Raw genomic sequence first — 24635 nt, forward strand, 5'->3', positions numbered from 1 at the left:
GGGTTTTTGCCCCCAGTAGTGACAACCACCCTCCTGCGACCCCCACGGCATCCTTTCTAAGTTCTCATCCTCTCACCTTCTCGTCTGCACGATCAAGCATCTGGAAGCCGTGGTCAGCGCTTCCTGCCCGCCTCCTCGCGCCCACGCACTCCTGGACCACAGGATCGTCCCTCCTCATCGCTGCCCTAAAATCCCTGAGATCACACGACCACTTAGTCATCAGAGACCGGGCCGAGGGCTTTCCCCTCGTCTTCTGCTTCCCCGTTGTGTAGTGACACGGATGCCCTGTTCCCTCAGCCTTCGTTGCCAGGTAGCTTTCACACTCCATGCCTCCTTCTGCCTCTTGCCCTTCTTTCTGCTTTGCCTGCAGACTCTTCCCTTCCACTTGCCTCCCACACAGGCTCGCGTCTTCTGGTTTATATTGCCACCACAATTTTAATTGCAAAATGCACATTGCTTTATATCACTACAGGCTCTAAACCACTCAGGGACTCGCCTCTGCATTCAGTACAGAGTTCGAAGACAATCAAGTCCTTCATGACTTGACCCTTACTACAGATCTGATCTCGTATCTCAACCCAGGGCACGCCTGCGCCCTAACCAAAGAGCAGCTGCCCACAGCTTCGTGTTTTCCCATGGCTTCTGCCTAGAATTCCCATGACCAGTTCGTCCTGGCTGATGACTACCATCCTGCAAGACAGCCTAAGTGTCTCCTCCTCCTAGAAGCCTTCCCTTTGACCTACTCCCAGGATGAGGTGGTAGCCTTTTTTTCTTTTTTCTTCCCCAGCTTTATGGAGATATAATTGACATATAACATTATGTGCTCTTAAGATTTACAACATGTTGATATGATTCACTTAGCCATTGCAAAATGCTTACCACCATAGAGTTGGCTAAAACCCAGTCACATTGCCATCTGTGTGTGTGTGTGTGGTCAGAGAACATTTAAGGTCTACTCTCTTAGCAACTTTCAGGAATATTCGTTATTAGCTACAGTCACCACCCTGTGCACTAGATCCGCGGGTATATGCTCATCTTGTAACTGGAAGTTGAGCTCTTTGACCAACATCTGCCCATTTCTCCCACCTCCCAGCCCCTGGTAAGCACCATCCTAATCTCTGTTTCTCAGAACTTGACTTTCTTATATTTCACATATAAGTGAGATCATATAGCAGTTGTCTTTCTGCACCTGACTTGTTTCATCAGCAGCAGCCTTGTGAGCCATCAGGCATCCTGACCCACCTCCGTGGAATATTCACCCTAAGCTGCATTCACCGTTTGTCCTGACTTTCCTCTCCCACTAGATTAAGCAGCTGGAGCGCAGGTTTGCCCATCTGTCCACTACTGCCTAGCCCAGTGCTTGACACAGAGAGGTGCTGAATAGATCTTTATTGAATACATGAGCAGAATAAAAAAGTAAATATGGAGAGTGTCAAAAGGCCATGGTTCCAAAGACTGTAAGAAAAACAAGTAGAAGTTCCCACAGAAGGCTGTGTTTAGGCAGGAGTTTAAAGTTCAAGCTGCTAGACCCAGTGGTTACGTAAAGTCCATTACGTAAACAGACTTATAAGATTGCGGTAACTAGGTTCATTGGCTTTCATCCTACACATATTTAAACCTCAGCATAAAAATTAGGCAGTCCCTGGGCTAGCAGAGTAAACAGAACAGAGGATTCTGCCCCTCCCCAGCCCTCACACCTTGTACACGCAACTTACGGTTGCTTATTTCAGCACCGCCTCCCTATATTCCAGGGACTAGCCTTAGTGCTTTATAGGCATTTGCATTTAATCCGCATAAAAGCCTTGTAAAGCTGATGTTATTCCCATTGTACAGAGAAAACCCAGTCTCAAGGAGGTTAGGTAAATTGCTAAAGGTCACACAGGAACTGGCAGAGCACAGATTTAATCCCAAGTATATCTGATTAGTTTTCCTGCACGCAATCACACTGACAACACCACAAATTTAACTTGAAAACCATTCATCCTCTATTCAGATATTTGGTTATTGGAGTTTCCACATAATTCTTAAAATACTGTAGAAAGTTTATTTCAACGTTCTTAGTACAGATATACGATTAGTGTGGGGAGAAAGATTTGTTATAGAAGTTGATCCAAGCAGATATAGTTTTGCGAGTGAGCTTTTATGTTCCAAAACCATGAAACTACGCCTATTAGTGTGATTTCTCACCCTTGGAGCCTGGAGACTGGGGCAGAAGAGGAGAGAATGACTTGAAGGTGTACGAATTTGGGATTTCCCTGGCAGTGCGGTGGCTAAGATTTCACGTTCCAGTGCAGGGGCTGCTGGTTTGACCCCTGGTTGAAGAGCTAAGGTCCCACACGACTGGTGGCCAAAAAACCAAAACACGAAACAGAAGCAGACTCAACTCAGATTTTTTAAAAAGCCCACATCAAAAATATACAGCCTTTAAAATCGGCCCGCATCAAAAATATCTGAGACAACTCCACTCCCCAAATGCAACTATTCCTATGAATTAACAGAAAAAAATACTTACAAGCTGTTTCCCTTAACTCTCTGTTTTCAAAATAGGTTGCGTACTTTTACACATCTGGAAAGGCCAGACGCCTCACACATGGACTTCAGCTCACCCTCCAGGCGCGCGTGCGGTGGCCCTGACTGCACCGTTCACCACACACAGAGGCTGGTCTCACACACACACACGGGGCCCGAGGGACGCGCCGCACAGTGAACCGCCTGTGACTGTGCAGCTTTTTGCTTCTTGTTCGCTTTCCCATCATGCACACGTCAGGCTTCCCTGGTGGCTCAGGGGATAAAGCGTCCGCCTGCAGCGCAGGAGACGCGGGTTCGATCCCTGGGTTGGGAAGATCCCCTGGAGGAGGGAATGGCACCCCACTTCAGTACTCTTGCTGGAAAATCTCATGGACGGAGGAGCCTGGTGGGCTACAGTCCATGGTGTCTTGAAGAGTCCGACCCGACTGAGCGACTTCACTTTCACTTTTCACTTTCGTGCATTGGATTAGGAAATGGCACCCACTCCAGTGTTCTTGCCTGGAGAGTCCCAGGGACGGAGCCTGGCGGGCTGCCTTCCACGGGGTCACACAGAGCTGGACACGACTGAGCGACTAACACACTCCACACACATGTTAGCTTTTAAGAGATGTATATTATTTTTAAAACCTTTAAAAAAATTCTTAAAAAGAAAAAAAAAGGTAAGAACTTGACCTTGAGCACATGCTGTGCATTGAGCGGGCTCTTCCCTCTTCATTCTCACAAAGGCGATGCCATTCGGAAGCAGCAGCGTGAAGACAATTATATGAGTGGGACCCAGAGGCCACCTGATCCTCAGGGCAGCAAAGTTATCCAAGGCGTTCAGAAAAGTAAATCTCTGTTCCACCGAAGTGTTCTTTAGCAGTGAGTTCTGCAGGGGAAAAGGCATCTGACTGCAGCAGAGACAGAGGCTGAGGAGAGACAGAGAGGCAGCCACGAAAATCCACAACTGAAAGGCAGCTGCCTCTCCCTATGGTTCCAGGAGGCCTTTCCAGAAAGCCGGGGAAGGAAAAGTGTGCGTTTCAACAGCAAACTAGGTATTGTCTCTAGCATACCCTTCCTCCGAGATCTGAAAGCTGAACCTGTGGGAAATACTCGACAGCTGTGACATGTGTGGGTAACCGAAGCAGCTCTCACATGCAAAGGAATTCTGCCTAATGGGCGAGTGACCCTCCTCCTTGTGGAAAAGCCAATTTGCCTCTCTTAGCACCTGCATGTCAACATTCTTTAGCTTTGAAGTTTTTTTCTTTATCTTATTCCTTACCACTTATAGCCGGTGAGCTGCCTGGTTTTCCTATTATAAGAAAAAGAAAATCTTTAATTTAGTTCAGGCTTATACCCTTCTGAGGATATATCCTTTATATATCCTTTGGAATTTATCTTTATGACCAAGAATTCACCAGGGAGGCCCTGCCTCCAATGCCCTTTTCTCCTTGACCCAGCTCAGTGCTTACTTCCAAGATGTGGGAGTTTCCGAGCACCAAGCCTCAGCTTGTAATTCTTGTGCTTGGGAGCAGACAGTGTCCACCCTCTGCCAGGCTGAGGGTCCCCAGAGGATGACAAGTATCTCCCCTTTGATGTCCTATCCAAAAGTTGTCAAGTCTCTTTGTTCAGAAAGCTACATTTTAATCAGCTTTATTAAAGCATGATTTATACACAATAAAATTCGTCATTTAATCGTGCTGTTTCTTGAGTGTTCACAGCTGATCACAGTTGCCTACTGTTACAATCAGGACATGGAGCATTTCCACCCCCCGAGTCCCCTCGCATCCCTGACAGTCAATCCCCTTCCCCTCCTGAAGGCCCTGGCATTCAGCGATCTGTTCTCTTACCATCCGGTTTGTCTTTTCTAGAATTTCATACAAAGAGGGTCACGCAAGGCCTTCCCTGGTGGCTCAGCTGCAAAGGATCTGCCTGCAGTACAAGAGACACGGGTTGGATCCCTGGGTCGGGAAGATTCCCTGGAGAGGGAAATGGCAACCCACTCCAGTATTCTTGCCTGGCATAGCCCATGGACAGAAGAGCCTGGCGGGTCACAAAGAGTCGGACACAACAGAGCAACCAAACAATGACAACAACAACAGGATCTCACAACATGTAGACTTTCGTGTCTGGCTTCTTTCACTTGGCATAACGCTCGTGAGACGCATCCACACTATCCTGTGTGTGACTTGTTCATGCTTTGTCATTGCTGAGTGATGGTCCAATGTATGTATTTGCCACAAAGCAGTTAACCATTCACCAGCTGATGGACATCTGGATTGGTTCCCATTTGGAGTTGTTACGAATAACAATAAAAAGTGGGATTACTGGGTCATATAGTGAGTATATGTTTAACTTTAGCAGAAACTTTCAAACTTTCCCAAAGCGGCTACCACTCTCCATCCCCAGCGATGGTATGTGGGGTTCCGCTGGCCCCTCACCGACACATTGCCACCCTTTCTAGCTCTGGCTCTTCTGGTGGGTGTGAAGTGTTGGTTCAGTGTAGTTTTAATTGGCATTTCCTTAATAATCAACGGCACTGAACATCTTTGTGTGCATTTATTTGCCACCTGTACTTCTTCTATGGTGAAGTTTTTATTCAGATGTTCTGCCCGCTTTTTAATCAAGTTGTTCATCTTCTAATAAGGGAGTTTTTAAAATGCTTTATATATTCTGAATACAAGTCCTCTGTGAGACATGCATTTTGCAGTTATTCTGTCTCAGTCTGTGTCATGAGGAAGCCATTACATTTTGACAAATAAGGATTTTCTCATTCTGAATCCCTGGAAATGCAAACCAGCATGCCATGTCTATTGATGTCTGCAGGGCAGTGGCCAGCCTGTGGGGGGGGGAGGGGAAAAAAAGCATATAGCTCCAGAATTCGCCCTTAAAGGAAGCTGCTCTCTGCTTTCAGCCCCATCTCTTGATTTTCTTGCATTTTACTGATTTCAATTATTTTCTCTCCTATGTTACTTGCTTTCTGTAGCTGCTGCAATTTTAGGCAAAAATGTACTTGGAAGATTCATCTGTTTCTTTCCTGCTGCAAATGAACACCGCAGCTTCCACATTTCATGAGCCCCAAGTAGCAAGAAATGCGACGAAGCTGCTCAATGAAGCTTTTCAATTAGGAAAGTGTTCCTAATTGCCTCCAGTTCCATCTCTGGATGCTACACCGCTCTCTCTAACTTCTAGGGACCAGCTTCTCCGACTTCCTCAGTCTTTGGGGAGGAGATGAGAAGGAGGAGATTCCCACCGGAGGGAATCTGCGTGTCCATAACCCTGACCCCATAGAAAAGAATTCTTGCTGGGTAGAAAGGCAAGGCCCAATGCTTAACAGTGCAAGAAGGACACGCTGACCTCCCCTGTGTCCCCTGAAGAAGCTCGTGAGACCCTCATGGGAGAGATGCCCTCCGTATACCCAGAGGAAGAGAGCACCCGCATTTCTGAGGCTGAAGGAGGAAGCGCAGAGCTGCACCAGAGCTCCCACTGCTCCCCACGCCCTGAGGCACAGCCTCTCACCCTGCTTTCCCACGACACTCTGCTCTTCAGCAGGATTCCTCCTGGCCTCCCCGCGCCCCGGGCATCGCGATGGGGACCAGGTCCACTCTGCTCGGCCCAGCTCCCCGTGGACATGGCTCAGGGAAGCCTCATCCTCAGCCTTGTCCCCTCAGCTCCTGCTTCCAGCCCTGGGGCTCCCCCGATGGGGCTGCTCGACGCTCACCAGGCACCCAGAGCGGGCTGGGGGGAGTGAGGCCCCGTGGGCAGTGGCAGCTGGACTCTGGGAGAAGTCCGTCCCTCCTGGCCGCTTGGGCAGCCAGTTCTAAGAGGGTCACAGGAGGCTTCTCAGAAGGTTCCAGCAGGAGGGAGCACCAGATGCTTGAAGCCTGGCTGGCGGGGCCACATGTCTCTGTTCTGACGTTCCCCGCGCTGTCTCCTTGCCCTGTCTCACATTTGCTCCGTGGTGTTGGGGACGCTCCCAAGTAATGACTAGCAGGCAAGCAAGCCCCTTTTAGGCTCTTCTTTCAAGAAATTCAAGCTAAGACAGATGTTAAATAGCTAAGCAAGCAAACAGACACATATGTGTGCATGTGTTTATGTAGGATTTTTTCCTACCCTTCCAGTTCTGGGTTCAGTCACTGATACATTCAATCCCAGTCAACCACCCAGAAGCTGAACACTGTAACATCCTAGCTTATGCAATTGCCCCACCCAGACAGGTTTGCACAACTCAGATTTTGCGGAAGTCAAAACAACTGCTAAACGAGCATCCTGGATGTTAAAGGCACAGAACCTGTACCACAAAAATGTATGGGAATAATAGACTCCCAAATAGCTTTTACTGTGGAAGTCACCAAAATGGTTCCACGTGGGACGGAAGAAGGATGCTCGCCCTCCTACAGGCTCTTGTTTTATTTTTCGCTCTAGATCAGTCGTCTTAGGCTTACAGCCCTCCACTCTCGTTCTCGCCTGGTGGCTTTGGGGGCAGAGTTGGAAGGAGAGGAGAGTAAAGACACAGACAACCCTGGGAATAAGCCCACAGGAGCCCCATAAGCCTGAAAACAAAAGGCCTTTCTCCTGGGAGCTGTCGGCTCCCCCGCGGCCTTGCTGCCTGGCATTAGCTGCTTAGCTGTGTTTTCGTGCATAATAGGACCTCTAACACAATCTCGGCCAGGTCGCTAATGCTGCTATCAGCACCCCGGGACAATCTGTACGGGTCAGATCTGCGTTAGTCACGGCTTGGGGCACCTGGGGAGCAGCTGGGCCTGATCAGGAAGGGAGCCTAGGAGCCTTGCTCTGCGTCTCTGCTCAGCCTCTCTCCGTGATACCAGAAACGACTGTAATGTTTTACTCCTCAGACTTTTTCCGAGATTTATCAGCGGACTTATGAAAAGTACCTGTTCTCCTGTTTATTTTTAGCTATCATATTAAACATTCCAGCCGAAAATTACAAGATCAGAACTCCCAAAGGTCAGATGCCTGCTTCCTAGCTCGCTTTTGAGAACTGCTTAGAAGCTGCGAGCCGCCAAGTCCCACGGCATGAATATCCTGGGAAAGCGCTGGAGGCCGCCGTCCCTGGGGGAGCCTCCCCCGGGTTTGGAGGCGCTGTGCGCTCTGTCAGGCGAGAGGAAACGCGCATTAGCCAAATCCAGGCAGGCCGCTCAGATGCTGTAAAAGATTCCCGGTAGACCTGCTTAACGCTTTTCTGACTGATCTTCGGCTTCAAGGTTATTATACCCAAGCCGACTGCACATTACTAAAGTACATTACTAAATTACTTAGTAAAGCTGGTATATTCCAACAACGCTGGCTGCACACCAGAATCAAACCAGTCTGGACCTTGGACAGATCTGACCACCTGGCCGAGAGACGAAGCCTGCGGCTGGAGCTCAAAGTGTCTAAACTCAGCCCAGGTACTCCTGGGACTCCTGGCTGGGTCAGAGGCTCGGGATGGGAGGGGAGACGTACCTGGGACTCATTTCTCCGGTGCTGACTGTCAGACTGCCATTCCTGCTATTTTCTGAACTCTGCAAGCTGCAGCTTAAGTAAACATCAGCGTTAAACCAGAAGGATGAGATTCTGTTCACATGCCTGGCAAGGTCATTGCCAAAGCAGATGCAACGAGCTGACACTGACTCATTTCTGTGTCCGTGGCTCCTGATACCTTATACATATTCTCGCCTCTTAAATCCCTGAAAATTCAGTGGGGTCTGGGCTCACAGATTTGCTGGATTTACTGAGAAAGAGGACCTGGGAACAGGCTTTCAGGTGGCCTAAGGAAAGTCCCCCCATCCCTTCCACACCAGATTAAGATGGAGTTGTTGTTATTGTTATTTAGTAGCTAAATCATGTCCGACTCTTTGTGACCTGGTGAACTGCAGCCCGCCAGGCTCCTCTGTCCATGGGCTTGTCCAGGCAAGAATATTGGAGTGGGTTGCCATGCCCTCCTCCAGGGGACCTTCCCAACCCAGGGATTGAACCCGGGTCTCCTGCATCGCAGGGATTCTTGACCACTGGGCCACAGGGGAAGCGCTTGAGACGGAGAGGTGTCAGCAGTTCCTGAAAACCCCGCCCTGAAGGGCTGCAGCTCGGAACAGAAGAAGTAAGAGGACTTTGGGCAGCTGCTACTAGGGAAGTCTGGGAAATGACCAGGTCAGGTATTTGCTGAGCTATTTAATGAGGCTGCATAAGCAATAAGAAGAGGTTGATAGGGTTTTAGTGTCACCGAGGTTTCCAGGCGAATTAAAGAAAGCAGTGAAGTAAGAGGAGAGTGGATTTAAAAATTAACCCATGTGTGAATGTACTATGTTCGGAACAGGAATTAAAAAGCAAACAAGGATTAATTGACCCCCCTCCTTCCCCAGAGCAGGGCCAGGCATTTCAGGAGCAAAATTGATTGGTTGAGAATATGCTTGGCTAGGTAATTAAACCAGGAAGCCGATCAATTACACAGTAGCTAGGATTTAGATACCCATTGACAAGCTATAGAAGAATCCAGAAGGGAAGGAGAGAATGGCTGAGTTAGACACAACTGGATCTCAAAGGTTTCTGAGTTGAAAAAAAAAAAAAAAAAGCAGTGCGTTGCTCTCCCCTCTTGCTTTAAACACCCCTTTGGTTCAGTATTAACCCCAAATAAGGATCCTCAGTCAGAGCAGTCCTCCTGGTGAGGACGGCAGATGGAAAGGGCCCAATTACACGGTTCGCTTATGCAACTGCAGTTAAGCTGCCTGTGAAGTTCACAGAGCTAAACAAAAACTACAACCAAGCTATTTATTAGCTACCTTGAACCTGCCTCCCTGAGAGATGGCAGGCTGGTCAGAGAGCCAGTTTCCGAGCCAGCTGGGGTGGTCTGCCTTGCTGTCTGTTGTGGTTTTTAGAGCAAGTAGGTCCTGAGCATGCGGTGTGTGGCTGAACGCCTGGAGCCGCCCAGCGATATCTTAAGACTGATCGGATTAGCAGACCCACCAGTCACCTGCCAGCGCTGTTACTGTTGAGTCGCCAAGTCACGTTCAACTCTTTTGCAGCCCCATGGACTGCAGCCCACCAGGTTCCCCTGTCCACGGGACTCTCCAAGCAAGAGTACTGGAATGCGTTGCCCTGCCCTCCTCCAGGGGATCCTCCAGACCCAGCGACCTAACCTGGGTCTCCCGTGGCTTCTGCGCTGCAGGCGGATTCTTTACCTCTGAGACACCAGGGGAGCGCAGGAGGAAGGTGGCCCTGCAGTAAAAGGGCTCTTGGAGACACAAATGGTCAAAACACAGGAAAACCCACCAGAGCAGGCAACTCGTTTTATCCAAGGAGAGAGAGACACTCTTAGGGTATAAGCTTGTGAGCTGTATCCTAGAGGATCCATATTATAAAATCCTGGCATCATTCATAGACACAGAAAGAACAGTGGTTACCAGGGGCTGGAGGGGCGATGGGCAGTCAGTGTTCAACGGACACAAAGTTTCAGCTCGGGAAGATGAAAAAGCTCTGGAGATGGATGCTGGTGATGCTTACACAGCAAGGTGAACTGATTTAACAGCCCTGAACTGTGCACTTAAAAATGGCTCAGTGGCAGATGCTATGTTGGGTCTGTTTTACCCTAATAACAACACACTTGCATTTCCTATTTAATTCTGTTCATAAACATATAGTCTACGGCTAAGTCTTTTCCACGTTTTTTGATTAAAAAAAAAAAATCATTGCTAAATCAGGGGGACGGACACATCAGGAGTTTTGTATTAGCAGAGTGTATTAGCTAGTGACTTTATAAGGTAGACGGGCCACAAGGTCCTACTGTACAGCACAGGGAGCTATACGCAATACATTGGCATCAGTTATAATGGAAAATAAACAACAAAAACATCACTGACGGGGACTTCTCTGACAGTCCAGTGGGTAAGATTTCAGTTTCCAGTGCACGGGATACGGTTCGATCCCTGGTCGGGGAACTAAGATCCCTCATGCCTCACGGCCAAGGAACCAAGACACAGAGTAGGAAGAATAGTGAAACAAATTCAATAAAGACTAAAAATGGTCCTCATTAAAAAAAAAAATCTTTAAAGAAAAACACTACTGGGGGACACGAGAAAGATAAGGACTTCAAGGTGTTGGAGACGTTTCTGTATCCATTCAAGTTCAGGGCTTTCGTGTGAAATGTTTCCAAAGAACGCGTGAGCCCGGGTCCCTGCGCCCTTAGCCTGCTGTGAGTGCGCCTGCCTGTACAGCCCGCACCCTCCCCGTATCAGGCAGGGCTGCCAATGAGCCAGAGTTGGTCTTCGGGGCCCCTCGTCCCCCTCGCCCTTCCTGCTTTTCATGTCCAACCATCATTCTCTTTTCTTTCCTGATTCCAGGAAAGGACCCAATGCTAATACATTCATTCACACTGAGGTTTAAGGGCCTAAGAAGATGTATACAGACGCACCCACGAACGGCCACGTTTCACCTAGGCCAAGCTTTGAGCAGGCAGAGTTAAAGTACAGGGACAGGAACAGAGCTGGCAACCTCCCCGACTCTTCCCCGTTCAACCTCTCCAACCTTCTCCAGCAGGCTGCCAGCTCCGTTCCCCTTCCTGTATTTTAACTCTGCCTGTGTTTTTATGCCTCAAAATCAGATTCTGCCTGCGTGTCTCTGAAAACCTTAGAAATGTCTTCTCCGAAGTCTCCTCCCCCGGTCAGTCTCTCTGTCACACGCTGCATCCGGAAGCCTAGACCGTGCTCTCCCCATCAGCCCTCTTGGCCAGAGCCCTGTGCCAAGTCAAGTTGCTCACTGGGCACAGAAATGTCTCCAAGGCACCTTCTAAACCTGCCAAGGCCGATTCAGAAACAGAAGGCTGAAGCCAAATGGAGAAGCTGGGGGAGCGCTCGTGGAGAACAGAGCTGGCCCGGGCCCGAAGGCAGTTTATTACTAATGCAGTGAGAAGCTGCCACCAAACAAGACCACATGGACACTGGCACAGAACACACGGAAAGTTCCACCTTCACTCAGCCTGTAGCCTGTCCTAGAACAAAGGAGCAAAGGTTCCTTAAACAAAAACACAGCTGGCTCTCTGGTGGGAAAGACAGTCTCTCTTTCATAGCTGCAAAACCAGAGCCTGGGAGGGGGGCTGGGCCCAGGAATCTGCATTTTTACAAGGCTCCCTGGGAGAGCTGATGGTCTCAATTAAAGTGATGGCAAATAAAAAGCCAAAATACAGTGGTTTGTGTTCTCTTTCGTTTGATGATGTTGTGGATATCAACAATAAAGAATGTGATGTTCATCTTTATTTGTTGACTTATTTCTTAAAACAGCAGGAAGATGCTGAGATAGGAGGTTCTGCTCAACCAGGGAGCTTCAAAGGATCACAAAGGACCTGTTGTTTCACAGTCGAGGAGTCCCCAAGTGTCAACGGTGACATGCCCAACAAAAATATGTTCTACGGCTGTGCTTTCCCTTTACATCCCCTGATGCATAGAAAACCCTTTTTCCAAAGCCATGTTATAGGGCAGAAGATATATTTGTTTCTAAATTGGGATGTTGGGGATGGGTTTCTGGGTAAAACAGAAGGCTGCAAATAGAAGGTAAGCTCCCAGGAAACGTATGACCTGGAGAGTAAGCTATGGGGACACCTTGGACCTCTACACAAACTCGCCCTCAGATTTAGGGGAGTCTGCCTCTAGGACAAAGAAGCCAAGCCTCTTCTGTGTGCAAGGTCAGCATCAGCGCCCGTCTCCATCTCCTGGTGCTGCTCATATAACAATGTCACAAACCAGGCGACTTTCTGTAAAACACAGAAATGTGTTTCACGTGGCTCTGGAGGCTGGCGATCTGAGATCACGGTGCCAGCATGGTTGGGTGACAGCCCTCTTGTAGGTCACAAACTTCATGTACCCCACAGGGTAGAAAGGGAGAAAAAGCTCTCTGGGGTCTCTTGTATAAGGGCACTGGGACTTCCCTGATGGTCCTGTGGCTAAGACTCCACACTCCCAATGCAGGGGACCCAGGTTCGATCCCCAGTCAGGGAACTGGAGCTCACACGCCAAACCTAAGGGTCAAACGCCGAAACTAAATATCCTGCGTGCCTCAACAAAGGTCGGAGATGCCACGTGCAGCAACAGCCCCACCACAGCCAGATAATAGATATTTCAGAAAAGATTCGCCTTGTTCAAGGGCATGGATCCTGTTCTTGGGGGCTCCACCATGCAATCAGCTCCCAAAGGCCTCAGCGCCTAAGGCCATCACCTTCTTGGGTTAGGATTGCAATATGAATTCGGGGGGAAGATAAACATCCAGACTGTAGTACCCATCGAACCACAGCCACCAGGTCCTGCTGGTTCTGCTCTCTTCTGGGTCCCGCCCACACTTTTTCCTCCTTTTCCATTTTCATTGCTGCCACCGCCTCCTAGCCTGCTTGTCCACGACGACCTGAACCAGTGGCTGCTCACCATCAGAGTATCACCTTTATCACTCCGCAGGCTTCAGTGGTGGGGGGCAGCGAGGGCCATGAGTGTCCTCCCCTCTGCCTCTGAGCCTGTCACAGAAAATGCAAGTCTCGAGCTGGATTCTGACACCCGGAGATGCTCATCAGCCAGCAGGAACAGGCATCAGACCGCCTGGTTTGTAAGCTCTCAAAGCCCCGGTTCTCTGTCCTTTCACTCGAGAAAGCAGATGTGACAAGACGCTAGCGGCAAGATTCAGTTAATTGGTCAGATGACAGACTTCTCTTTAAGCGATAGACTCGGGACCTAGTGGAATTCTAAGACCTGGAGGCCGTTCCAAAGGACACGAATTGCTTATGCTCTCCTCATGTGAAGGCAAGGATTCTGAACAACTTGTCTACCAATCCAACAAGCACGACTCACTCCACCAACAAAAAAATAAAATCTGATACCCAGTACACTAATACACCTTCTGATGTTCGCTGGAAATAAATATAACCAATGTATCAATGTCAACCTCTGGAATATAATAGTGTGTTTGTGTGCTAAGTCAATTCACTTGTGTTCAACTCTTTGCAACCATATGGACTGTAGCCCATCAGGTTCCTCTGTCCATGGGATTCTCCAGGCAAGAATACTGGAGTGGGTTGCCATGCCCTCCTCCAGGGGATCTTCCCCACCCAGGGATTGAACCTGAGTCTCTTTTGTAGCCTGTACTGGCAGGCAGATTCTCTACCACTAGAGCCCAGCCAGGAACCCCTGGAATATGATAGAACTACCCTTAAACAATCCAAGAATGCTAGAAAACTTCAAATGTTAAATAACTATGCTGAGGGCAGCAATTAAACTCAAAAACACATGATCATCACCCGGTTTAAACAGAGTTCTTTAAAAAAATATAGATAATGTATCAAAACCTTCACTTCTTTTTATCAAATTGTCCTTCCTTCTTTGAACACAGTCCACAAGTATTAGTCCCTTTTGCCTCTTCCTCAGGCCTGAGATAAGCCCTGGCTATCTGTAACGATCGTTTATCCCTTAAACTATGCGACATTGCCTTTCGTTTAACCAGCAAATGCTTAAACCCCTAACATGACCCAAAGCCATGCAAGCTGGGAGGGGAAGGGTTAAGTAACACAGCGCCCTGACTTCAGGGAGCTCTCATTCTGGCCAAGAGACAGGTACCGGAGCTGACCATGAAAATAAAGGCAGTGAATCCAAGGACGAAGTGTTCACAGGTTACAACGAAAGCACAAAGAGACGTTTATGAGTGGGAAATGTCCGTGGAAGCTTCCTCCCAGGGGAATGTCATACTGGTGAGCCTTAGAGAAAGAGTGGAGGGTTATGTTGTGTTCTAGGCAGAGAAGACAAAAAAAAAAAGTCCTATAGTAATGTTAAAACTCTATTAAACTTCTGCTGTGTTCCTGGTACCCTTCTAGATGCACCACCTCCACTGTTTCATTCACTCCTCATACTCAGAGATGGATACTATGTTATCTCCATTGCATAGATGAAAACTCAGGCTTAGACTAAATCGCTTACCTGACTCAGGTCATACAGCAGGTTGTGGCAAGGCTGGGATTGGAACCCGGGGCTTTCTGACTCCTAAGACATGAGCTTATTCTCCATTCAGGAAACGCATGCGTGCTCAATCACATCTGACTCTTTGTGACCCGCCATGGACTGTAGCCAGCCAGGCTCCTCTGCGGAATTTTCCAAGCAAGTATAGTGGAGTGGGCTGCCATTTCCTCCTTCAAAGGATCTTCTCAACTCAGGAATCAAACCTGCATCTCCTGAACTGGCAGGCAGATTCTTTACCACTGAGCCACCTGGCCTTTCCTCCACTCAGGAAATATGTGAAGGCAATGACTGGGCTCGAAACTGAAGCTGCAGACAGCGCGGCACAGTGAGGCTGGTCAGGAAAGTCAGCCGCAAGTTGGTTCCTTTTCTCATCTCGAGTTAAGAACCTGAGTCCCTCCCATCTTTCTGTTTCCACCAGAGTTACACACACATTAGGAGCTCAAAGAAGTGACTGGGTTTGGAAGGAAAGAATTTCTGGAATAGCTTGCTGCACCAAACCCTGCCTGGGTAGCGATTCGCCTCTTCTTTATAAAATGAGCTGGCTTCCCTTTAAAAATAGAGCTTCCAACATGCCCAGCATCAACGGATATTTGTGTGTCTTCCAGGAGGCATGCTCTGTTACGAGCAGGAGGATTCTGCAGGGAATACAGCAAACAGGACCCCTTCTGTCCGGGAGCTTGAAACAACCGTCTCCTAATTGGACTTCTCTGGTTCCTGAAAAATGCCCAAGAAATACCAACCAGCAGTCAGACGCGGGCACAGCCGGGGCGGGCGGCGAGGTTCCAGCACCAGGAGCCGCTGCTCAGGCCGCCCGAGCTCCCAGGCCCGCAGCCTCCGTCATTGCAGCTGGGCCCCCACCCCACGGGGCCCAGACCCTGTGTGGCCACCAGGGCTTGTCCGGGGCACATCCTCTGACTCTCTCAGGTGGCCCCTGTGATTCCACACCGTCATCCAGATGCTTTGGCCTAAGAGCCTGGCCTTGGGTGATGCAGTGGGATTTGTTCCCTGAGAAGAATGCGCCTTTATTCAGACTCCACTCTGCAGGAATGCCTGCAGCACCAAAACCCAAACAAACAAACAAGATTCAAAACAGAACGCACGGATGTGAAGTCTAGTTGTCAGATTACATTGTCTTTCTTTTTTAAAAAAACAACTATTTATCTGGCTGCATTGGGTCCTAGTCGCAGCAAGCGAGACCGTCACTGTGTCTGGGAGGTTTCTCGTTGCGGAACGTGCGGCATGCAGGACCTTAGTTCCCTGACCAGGAATCGAACCCGTGTCTCTGGATTTACAAGGGGATTCTTAACCAGTGGACCACCAGGGAGGTCCCTCTATTGTCTTTCTTACTCCAAACCCCAGATGTGCCGCCGTTGGAGATGGGAAACCTCCCCCAGGTTGTGTGTGGATGAAGGTGGGTTTGGGGAAGCCTGGAGCCTGGCTGTCCTCTCTTTTCCCAGCAGAGTGGTGGAGAAACATGAGCAGAGGCTGCAAACGAAGAGCTCAGACACAGGAGGGGCAGAGGCAGGCCGCTTACAGACGGCGGAGGCAGGATCTCAGCGTCCCCAGTGGCTCAGAGGTAGACAATCTGCCTGCAGTAAAGGGGAATCCTCCCTCAAGAGACGTGGGTTCGATCCCTGGGTCAGGAAGATCCCTTGGAGGAGGGCATGGCAACCCACTCCAGTATCCTTGCCTGGAGGGTCCCAAGGACGGAGGAGCCTGGCGGGCAGCAGTCCATGGTTTTGCAGAATCGAACACGACTGAAGTGATTGAGCACGCAGGCACGCACACACGCGGTAGGATCATACCAACCCGGAGCGCTGGTTTCTGGAGGAGGCGGACCATCTCCCCACTCACCCGGGGCTCAGCCCCCAGGTCAGGCTACCCGCTGAGCCTCCTCCCCTCCCCAGGCCTACATCCCACCTCCCACCATCCCCACGGGGCCCACTCCAGCGCCTCCCGTGGCGGAGCCAGCCGCTCCTGCCAGAGCCTCCCTCCCGGCGTCCTGGGACAGCGGGTGGGGTTCCTGCCATGCCAGCATCTGCCCAGGCCCCCAGTCAGCCCTGGCCTCTCTGTGGGGCCCTGGGGGGGTGGGGGGACTCGATCCCGAGCCCTCTGTCTAGACCAGACTGAGTGCCAGGTGCATCCCTGGACTTGGAGCCGCCCAGAGTGTCTGCGACACCCTCTATCGGGGAACCCCCCTCCTCCTCCGGGCTGGGGGTCTGCGGCCAGCATGGCCTTAACCCTTGGGGCTGCAAACTTCCTGTGAAAGGTCGAGTGGCCAACATTTGGGGGCTTTTTGGTCTCAGATGATCTCCGTCTCACATTCCTTGTTTGTTTTCCTGGAGGGGCTTCTGCTTTTTCAATCCTTCAAATCTTGCGTGTGTGTGTGTGTGTGTGTGTGTGTATCAGTCCCTCAGTCATGTCCGACACTTTGCGACCCCATGGACTATAGCTTTCCATGGAGTTCTCCAGGCAGGCATACTAGAGTGGGTAGCCATTCCCTTCTCCAGGGGATCTTCCTGACCGAGAGATCGAACTCGGGTCTCCTGCATTGCAGGCAGATTCCTTACTGGCTGAGCCTCTGGGGAAGCCCCCTTTAAATCTTATCAGGCCCGCGAACCAGATTTGGCCAGTGGTTGGCCAACGCCTTTGCAAGATTACCTTGGCCTTTGTCAAGTCCAGGGCAAGCAGGAGGACTACCTCCTTGGGAGCCGTCCTGACATCCAGACAAGCTCCTCCCAGGTGGTGGCCCTACCTGGGCCATGATGATGTCATAATCCAACAAGCAAACATCTGTGATCATAATTAACCAAGAGGGAGCAGGATTTTAATAGAATTCCTTATCATAGTAGACAAGCTTGGCAATTCAAAAATCAGAGTCTTCAGTAATAACCACCCCTTTAATCTTGGTTTCCAATCACTGAGGACCTACTAAGTGTCGTGTCCTATGTGCTGTGACTCACCTGTGCTTTCTGCTTTGATTGCTGCAGCTGCTGGGGTCCCTGTGTCATTTGGGATTGAAGTTAAGTTGGCGTAATGCCTTGATCTTAAATTCTGTGGAAAGGTCAAGACACTGGCAAGTCCTCAGGCAAGTCCAGCGACTCCTCAAAGCTCTTCGGGCTGTGTCTCCCTCTGCCCCCTTGCAGAGCGATCCTCTTGCCCTAAGACCTGGGACTCAGCTCTTTTCCGTGATTTTCTTCCAAATACATTCACGCAGTAGTTTTTTGTTGAAGCTGACTTCACTAAAGGTCTGAGACAGTGAAAAGGCCCGCCTTGAAGCAGCACAGGCTCAAAATTACTTGTATCCATAAAACCAAGCATGAGATTCCCTCGTGGCTCAGACTGTAAAGAATCTGCCTGCAATGCAGGACACCTGAGTTCAGTCCTTGGGTCGGGAAGATCCCCTGGAGGAGGGCACGGCAACCCACTCCAGGATTCTTGCCTGGAGAGTCCCATGGACAGAGGAGCCTAGAGGTCTACAGTCCATGGGGTCACAAAGAGTCAGACACAAATGAGTGACTAACACTTTCGTTTTCATAAAACTAAGCTTGAGACTCCTCGTTTTCCCAGCCTTTTGGCCATTCCATCAAATATCAGGGATTTCCACTGGTCACATTCTTCCCAGCCTCTCTCCCTCACAGAATGCTCTATGCTTTGCTGTGATTCCCCTGGTAAAGTGAAAGGGAAAGTTGCTCAGTCATGTCTGACTCTTTGCGACCCCATGGACTGCAACATGCCAGGCTTCCCTGTCTTTCACCGACTCCCAGGGCTTACTCAGACTCATGTCCATTGAGGCGGTGATGCCATCCAACCATCTCATCCTGTCATCCCCTTCTCCTTCTGCCTTCAATTTTTCCCAGCATCAGGGTGTTTTCCAATGAGTCAGCTCTTTGCATCACATGGCCAAGGCATTAGAGTTTCTGCTTTAGCATCAGTCCTTCCAATGAACACCCAGGACTGATCTCCTTCAGAATGGACTGGTTGGATCTCCTTGCAGTCCAAGGGACTCTCAAGGGTCTTCTCCAACACCACAGTTCAAAAGCACCAATTCTTCGGCACTCAGCTTTCTATATAGTCCAACTCTCACATCCATACATGACTGCTGGAAAAACCATAGCCTTGACAAGACAGACCTTTGTTGGCAAAGCAATGTCTGCTTTTTAATGTCCCTGGTAGGGAAAACCTAATTCTCCAGGTTTTCATACAGTCACATGACTCTGGATTTTTCTACTTCACTTCCACCCTTTAGAGCAGCTGCTTGGCTGTCCTCTGGCCATGGTGGGACATGGTTATTTATTGATGCTGAAATGTCTCCAGCAGGGGCTCAGGTGCACTCACCTTCTCCTCAGTCAGAAGGTGCCCTCAGCACATACAACTTTGGGAAGCAGACCTTTCAGTCTCCTGAGGAAGTTCTTGTTTGAACTGAAACTGAATACAACCATCCTCTCGGCAGCTAGGAACTGTCAACACAGAGCCTACAGCTGGAAACAATCTCCTCAAAGTACCTGTATCTCTTCCTGTACAAAGCATTTTAACCTTCAAACTCAAACACACACACACACTCACACACACACACACTCGAACACTCACACACACACACACACACACTCGAACAGTCCAGCGTCTCCTAACAGAGGCTGAGGGTGCCTTTCAGATGGCTCATACTTCTCCGTCTGCAGCAGAGCGTAGCACAGTTTCCACACAGCAGAGCAAAACTTTCCAGGAAGCTTGAATGCAGACTTCCTGCCCTTCCAGCCTCTACCCATGAGAGCGGGTCCATCTGCCTGGGGCTCACTCAAGAACGTGCTGGGCTCCCTCCAGAAAGCGGGAAGCTCCTTTGGCCTTCTGGGCAGGCTGTCCCATGGTCTTTATTAGAGCTCTTTAACAACCAGTGCGGAACTTCCCCGGTGGTCCCATGGTTAAGAATCCGTCTTCCAATGCAGGGAACGTGGGTTTGATTCCCTGGTCAGGGAACTAAGATCCCACTCACTGAGGGGAAACTAAGGCCTCCAGCCGCAACGAGGAAGATCCCACAGCTGCAACCAAGACCCAAGACAGCCAAATAAATAGTAAATAGCAGCAGCCAGCACAGAGGCGCAGACCTCAACAATAACCAGTCATTTTGCTTCTGAATAGAGGACAGATTTCGAAGGCAACAGCACCCCACTCCAGCACTCCTGCCTGAAAAACCCCATGGATGGAGGAGCCTGGTGGGCTACAGTCCATGGGGTCTCTGTCGGACACAACTGAGCAATTTCACTTTACTTTTCACTTTCATGCATTGGAGAAGGAAATGGCCACCCACTCCCGTGCTCTTGCCTGGAGAGTCCCAGGGACGGGGGAGCCTGGTGGGCTCCCATCTATGGGGTCGCACAGAGTCGGACACGACTGAAGAGACTCAGCATGCAGAGCACGCATTCCTGGCCTGGGTAGTCATTTTCTAGCTCCCACGTGAGAGTGTTAGGTTCAGAGAGTCGCCACGGTTTTGGCACCAGAGAAGGAAAGCCATCTGGCCCATCGTGTGAGCCTTGGCTTGAATTTCTGGGGCCATCGTGAGTGTCCTTCGGGAGGCCTAATGCAAAGGCATGCCCTAGAGAATGAGAACAAGAGGAGACAGCGAATAAGTTGGAGCTCGTAAAGAGAGGACACAGGTCAGCGTTCAGAATGCTGAGCCCAGGGCCCGCATGTGTAGGGGGCTGGGCCGTAAGAACTCTGGTCATTGTCTAGCGAAGGGGAGCCTCAGTGTTTACATAGATTTTTCTGATTTTCTTGCTCTCTCAGCAGGTGATTCAAGGCCCATGCCAAAGTCCTTAAAGGGGCAACTGTTTTCCCCATAGGGAGGGAAGAGAATACATTTCATTTCTGTGACAAAGCAAGGGGCAGAAAGGACAGCTTTGGAGAAGTTAGATCCTCAGGGGCAGGGGTCTGCACACAATTGGTTTAGTACATCGGCAATTAGCCAGTGCAGAAAAGCTGCTACAAAGGATGGCATTGCCTGGCACACATAAGTGGTATTGTTTTAGGTGACGGTTCCCTGAAAACCCACTGTATTTCTTGATCGCCAGGGTCCCTGCAGTGGAGAAAGGAAGTTATCTCCCTTCAGCAGCCCCCACCAGGGGTTCTTAGAAACCAGCGCGGATTTGTTTCTCATTTCCTTTGATGAGCTTTCTTTCTGTGCTTCCCAGACGTAGCCAGGGTTGGTTCTGGAGTGAACTCTTGGTTACAGGCAAGTAAAAATAAGCTGATCCCCTCTGCTGTGACCCTGAGCTACAAGAGGGCCCTCCTGATTCAAACACCAGGCGGGTATCAGGCATCATGATGAAGAGCCACCCCGCTCACCCAGAGCAGCGAATTTCTCAATCAAAGACAAATTTGCAGAGAAAATGCATCGTTCAAGGATATGGTTCTACCAAATCAGTGCATCTTTGCTCAGTGACCGAGGGGCTACCTTTGTTTGTGAGGTCATCATTCGTGCTTCTTTTCTCCTCGCTCACTAGATTGAACATGCAGAACCACAGTCCACACGTGGGCATCATCAGCACGGGGTGGGGCCAGGGGAGTCTGGCTACGGCTGTAGTAATAGTTCAGACTGGTAAACAAGTCGGAAGAGCAGAGAATGGGAGCAAGTCTTTACAGGGTGTCCACAACATGCCGGGCTGGTGTCTGATGAGCAGTATGTCTCTGGGGCTTCAGCACAGAGAAAGTCGTAGTGAAAGCGCAGTCGCTCAGTCATGCCCAACTCTTTGCAATTCCGTGGATTGTAGCCCTCCAGGCTCCTCTGTCCATGGGATTCTCCAGGCAGGAACACTGAAGTGGATAGCCATTCCCTTCTCCAGGGGATCTTCCTGACCCAGGGATCGAATCCGGGTCTCTTGCATTGCAGGCAGATTCTTTACCATCTGAGCCACCAGGGAAGCCCCTCCTTAGCATAACCACTGCCCCTAAACCCAGGCACCAGTTCAAGGACACCCAGGAATAAGGAAAGACTGCACATACAGAATTCCAGCTGCTTTTTACAAAAAGTAAGAAGATGCACCTCTACCAAACTGACTGTAAAAACAGTTATCAGTCTCTCCACCTTCAGAAAGGATATAATGGAGTTGGAGGTACTTTGGAGAAAGAACAAATATTTTGCAGACTTTCACAGAAAGAGTTTCCTAAGTGATGTTTTGTGAGAGAGAGAGAGAGGGCTGCAGAAGCTTTATACCCTGTCAATAATGGCTTCTCTGCCACCTGCCAACAGTGGCTTTAAAAGCAGGAAACGACGGCAAGTACTCAAAGAGCACGAACTGAAATAAACCCAACTCACCTGAAGGCCCATGAGGCACTCTGCATTACTTCAAGTGCTTTATGTCATTAACTCATACGGCCATGCTAAGCCACTTCAGTCCTAATTCTTTGCAACCCGATGGACTGTATCTCTCCAGGCTCCTCTGTCTGTGGAATTTTCCAAGTGAGAAGACTGGAGTGGGTTGCCATGCCCTTCTCCAGGGGATCTTCCCAACCCAGGGATTGAACCCAGGTCTCCCGTATCTCCTGCATTGCAGGCAGATTCCTTATCGCTGAGCCATCTGGGAAGACACTGACTCATATAACCTTCACAAAAACCCTATGAGACAAGCACCATTAGCAGCCCTAAGTTATAGATGAGGAAACTGAGGCACAGGAAGGGCTCACCAGCTGCCGAAATCATAAGCAGAGCAGCAGAGCCCAGACTTACACGCCAGGACTTACACTGTGTAACTGCTCTGCTTTGCCCCCCTGCCTAACTGACTGAGCAGTTTCACCACAAAGAAATACAAAGCTCACTTGACAGGCCAGACTGAATGAGAAAAGGCAGCTTCTGCCTCATTCACCTTCTCTTGTCAGGACCAAGAAAACCTAGAGTGACTGCTGTCAGCGCCAGGCGACATGGGAGACATATGTCTAATTAAAACAGCTGATCTTTTCAACCCAGCGCAACACTCTCCGCATCTGTGATGGCAATTACACAAGGAAGGCCACCGGACGAAGTGGCCTCACAGGGGGGTGTGCTGTGGGTCCTGCGGCGGGGGGCTGGCCACTCCTTGCAGAGAGGGTCCACGGGGCTAGGCAGTGTGCGGGGTGCGGGGCTGGGTGCGGGCCGCAGGTTGGGGGCAGGGTGCAAGGTGGGGTGCGGGGTGCAGGGCAGCGAGGACCCTGGCAGGGGCTGGCTGGGACCTGAGTGTGGCGGGGCTGCCTCAGGGATGCAGGGAGGAAGATGAGGGCCCGGTGGACGTGGACTTGATCCCCTGCAGTTCATCAGGCAAGGACACCAGGTGGCGTCCCCGGGCTTAAGCCCCTTTAATTCGATTCAGAACACAGCACCCCAGGAGGCTGTTTCTCTTTCTGACCTCCGGCCTCCAGGCTCGTGAGACAGTGAATTCCTCTTGCTTTGAGCCACCTAGCTTGTGACCCTTTCTTACGGGCACCCTAGGAATCACTGTTGGCTCATCCCCCAACATCCAAGAGCAGCGCAGGTCAAGATGGCCCTTAGCACAGCCGAGCCTTGCTAAGTCACTTCAGTCGTGCCCAGCTCTGTGCGAGCCTATGGACTGGAGTCCACCAGGCTCCTCTGCCCACGGGATTCTCTAGGAAACAGTACTGCAGAGGGTTGCCAGGCCCTCCTCCAGGGGATCTTCCTGATCCAGGGATCGAACTTGAGTCTCCTAAGTCCCCTGCATTGACAGGTGGGGTTTTTTTTTACCACTTGCGCCATCTGGGAAGCCTTAACACAGCTGTAGAATCTAAAAACCGGACAGTTACAACCCCTGTCTTGGTCCTGGCTCTCTCTGCCCGTCCTCTGTTCCCTCTCACCTGTCTCTGCTTGCTAAGGCTTTATAGTTAACCTAGAGCGTGTGGAAGGTGTATCCAGACTCTGTGGAAAGCCATCACATGTTGCCATGTACTGGGCTATATGCCTGAGGAAATTCCATGCTTCACACACGTGCGATTTCCTTAGCCTGGTGGTTCCTAGGGTGGCCATAGGAAAGGGTCACAAACTGCGTGGCTCAAAGCAAGAGGAATTCATGTCCCACAGTCCTGGAGGCCAGAGGTCAGGAAAACAGACTGGTTTCTTCCGGAGGGCCCTGAGGGAGGGTCCGCTTTACGCACCTCTTCCAGCTTCCGGTGGTTGCTGACAATTCACGGCATTTCGTGGCTGGAAAGTGCAGCACTTCAATCTCTGCCCTGTGTGAGAAGGAAGCATGTGCTTTTTGTGTAAAAGAAATGTCTAAGTCCTAACCTTTGGTATCTGCAAAAGTGACCTTGTTTGGAGAGAGGATATAATATTTATCCAGGGTAACCAATACTTGAATAATGAAGACCCGGATCCAGAGTGATTTCTACACACTGACCCAGCGACCTGCTCTGAGGCTGTTTAACCTTCCTGTCCTGCAGTTTTCTCACTTGTAAAGGAAGGAATAAAATTAGATCATTTCTTCTGAGCCTAAAGGTCTTAGAATCTCTTTTCTTTTTAATTGAGTTATAATTAACATCCAATATTATATGTTTTAGGTGAACACCACAGTGACTGGGTATTTTTATATACTATGAAGTGACCCACGACACCCTCCTCTGATACTTCCTCTGCTTCCTTCCTGGATTTGGCCCCATGCTTGCCCTCCCTCCCTATTCATGTGCTTGGAGTCTTACAGCCGGCAAAGGCTTTTTGTCCAGTATTTCCCGTCTGACCCTCAATTTCTGGTGTAAGAGCAGCATAAGCGGCCCCCACGTGCCCCCGAACCTCCTCAGCTCTCTCCCGCCGGCGGCCACGACCCTGAGCACTGGGTCTCCCTGCTCCCTTGACTCATTTCTCGCCCTTTCTCTTGTCTCACCTACACCAGGCTTCCGGGTTCTCTTTCCATCCACTGTCTGGTTGCCAGTTGGCCTAACCAGTCTAGTTTCCGCTTTTCTCCCCACAAACACCCTTGTTTATATAGGACACATGGGTTTGGCATCTTGTCTGCAGACAAACACTCCATGGCTGCAGACGGGGTGGAGCAAGCTCCAGGCTGAGGCGGGAGACCCGCGTGCAGTGCGCTGCCTGCGTGCGATGTCCCAGAACCGGCTTGCTCCATGGATGATGAAAGGGCGGGACTCGAGGGGGTCACAGGCTCCAAGCGAGCC

The 24635-nt window shown here is 50.2% G+C and overlaps 1 long non-coding RNA gene across 1 annotated transcript in view; it reads right to left on the reverse strand.

The window, feature by feature from the left end:
* The window catches only part of LOC132658488 (uncharacterized), a 38726-nt gene extending 14307 nt beyond the window's left edge, over positions 1 to 24419 (reverse strand). Inside the window, exons 1-3 of the long non-coding RNA XR_009598181.1 lie at positions 24344 to 24419; positions 23622 to 23696; positions 77 to 15203 (exon numbers count right to left, since the gene is read on the reverse strand). This is a non-coding gene — a long non-coding RNA (uncharacterized LOC132658488). The remainder of the gene's footprint in view (positions 1 to 76; positions 15204 to 23621; positions 23697 to 24343) is intronic.
* Between the last annotated feature and the right edge of the window lie 216 nt (positions 24420 to 24635).

Source organism: Ovis aries, chromosome 23 (genome assembly GCF_016772045.2).
Source record: "Ovis aries strain OAR_USU_Benz2616 breed Rambouillet chromosome 23, ARS-UI_Ramb_v3.0, whole genome shotgun sequence".
NCBI classification, from domain to species: Eukaryota; Metazoa; Chordata; class Mammalia; order Artiodactyla; family Bovidae; genus Ovis; species Ovis aries.